This window comes from Paramormyrops kingsleyae, chromosome 23 (assembly GCF_048594095.1).
Source record: "Paramormyrops kingsleyae isolate MSU_618 chromosome 23, PKINGS_0.4, whole genome shotgun sequence".
Lineage (NCBI taxonomy): Eukaryota > Metazoa > Chordata > Actinopteri > Osteoglossiformes > Mormyridae > Paramormyrops > Paramormyrops kingsleyae.
Window position 1 is genome coordinate 862,658 of NC_132819.1, and position 2,567 is coordinate 865,224.

Here is a 2,567-nt window from a genome sequence, read left to right on the forward strand (position 1 = left end):
AATATTTTAAGGTACAGTCACCCAGACACTGCCTTGACAAGGCCCCTCTTTCTCCAACAACCCTAGAGCAAAACCCAAAGGTACAAACAGCATTAATGTATCATCAATGTACGTCAGAGACCATTTCTGTACCTTAAAAGGAACAATTACCAACAGCCAAGATCCTTGAAATCAGATCCTTGAGTGTACAGCCCCAGTAACAAGCAAAGGTACAATTTTTGTACCCTTTTTTTCGGAGAGTGCAGATGAACGAAGCTTACAGCAATCTCACTATGAGACTCTAAAAAGCCACTGCAAACATATGGTACGTGGTGCTGCGTGATCAGATGAGAGCAATTGGCAAATGTTGGCAGAAATGTCAGCCCTTTGCTAAATACTGCGTGCAGAGCATCACCCAGACAGCATCTTCCATGCTGACAATCATGGAGAGGACCTTGGACCTCATCACACTGCCTCTGCAAGTTTGCAGAGGCAGTGTGATGGGGAAGAGATGTCACCAGTGCATCCTGGTGACATCTCTTCCCCAGGTAAATGACGCATACATATCCAGCCATCCACATGATTTAACAGAAAACATGACTCTTTAGACTAGGCCACCTTCTTTCATTGCTCCATGATCCAGTGTTGACGCTCACATGCCCATTGTAGGCAATTCAGCATGGACACACTGACCAGTCTGCAGCCCCATACACAGTAAGCTGCGATGCACTGTGTGTTCTGACACCTTTCTGTCATAAGCAGCATTAACTTTTTTTTAGCAATTTGTGCTACAGTAGCTCACCTTTGTGATCGGACCAGACAGGTTAGCCTTCGCTCCCCACACGCATCAATGAGTCTTGGGTGCCTAAGACCCAGTTGCTGGTCCACTGATTGGCCTTCCTCTGATCATTTTTGGTAGGTACTAACCACTGTATACCACCGTATTCTGGGAGCACTGCACAAGATCTGCCATGTTGCAGATGCACTGATCCAGTCGTCCAGCCATCACAAACTGGCATTTGTCAGACGCTCAGACCATTCTGGTCAGGAAGCATGCACTGGTACAGAATGATGGTGTGCCCACCACACGACGAAACACCTCAGGATCCTGGTTGGTGACTCCCCAGGCCAACATGTAGTCTAGTCTCACCCTCTGGGTGGTTCATAACTAGTTGGAGAATCAGCCTCAAGAACCGTGGACCCACAGATATCAACATCCTAGTTGGAGGATCAGCCTTAAACAGCTGCTCAAAGTAGCCAACCCACTGGATCACAACTTCAGAGTCATCTGTAAGGATTGTTCCATGATCCGCAACTCTGCAAGGAACAGATTCAAATATGTGAAGAACTGATTCCTCTGCAAGCGGTTTGTGGGCCGTTAGACCACAGATGCACTGCCACTTGCTCACAGATTCCCCTAATAAATGCCTCATCTGCTCTCAGAGCCTACACAGCCGTACTTCTCAGTTCCCATTACAGCCAGAGCTGCCACTGAACCACACACTGCAACTCGTCTCAATAATAATCAGGATGCCCTGCAAGATGAAGTGCCTTCTTCTGGAAACAGCAGCAACATCAACTCAACCCTAAAATACCTTCAGACCGTTATCACAGAAGGTATTCCATATTATATTAGAATCAGCAGTTGCACCCAAGTCTGCAAGATCCTCACACACACTGCAAACAATCTCATTAAGAATCAGCCCTATTTTTCTAGTGAGTGGTAGCATAAGAACATAAGAATACTGGAACTAAGCAGAATTTTCAGAGCAGCAACAAGTCTGTGGTCAGAATTCAAAAACTGGGCACTTCTGTAGACCCTGCAGTTCTGTAGGAACCTCTTGCACCTGCTCACAAGGATGTAATTTCTCTCCTTCACCGCACTACCAGTATTGGAGTACCAAGGCCAATGATGCAACTCAGGGTGCTGAAACCAGGACCTAGCCACAGCAATGACTCCGAGTATAGAAGCCATTAGAGCAACTAGACAAATAGGTGTACCCATCAACAGAGATCTGGCCACTGGTCCGGTCTCAGTACCTCAAGGAGTGCCACCAATGAAAATCCAGGACAAAAAATATTTGCCTTGTGGGATAGCAAAATTTAATATGACGTGTGAGGTGGATGAACTTCTGTAGCCAGACAGATCAGAGCCAACGTACATTCACTGAGGTGGAGTTAATTTGCTATTTTTTTGTTCTCTACATCCTAATATATTTCAAGGTTATATTTTCTATACTGTAATGCCAGGTTTTTTTTGTATTTTCTGTTTTGCATTTTGTTGAGATTGGTGTTTGTGTGGCATGAGTAACATTGTAAGTTATGGCCTTTTACAAGAGAAATATGTTTAGCTGTAAAGTAACTCATACAGTAACAGATTTAAAGCATAAAAACTTACAAACGTCCATTTAGCATGGCAAAGTGAAGTGGAGACAGTGACAACTAAAAGACTTCCATTGTGCACATTCTCCACTTACACAGCAGCACACGTTCTAAGCCCAGACTCATTTTAATGTATACGCATCCCATGCAAGTAAAACCAGAACCCTGTAAATTAAGCATAAATGCATTAAGGCATACTATGTGCA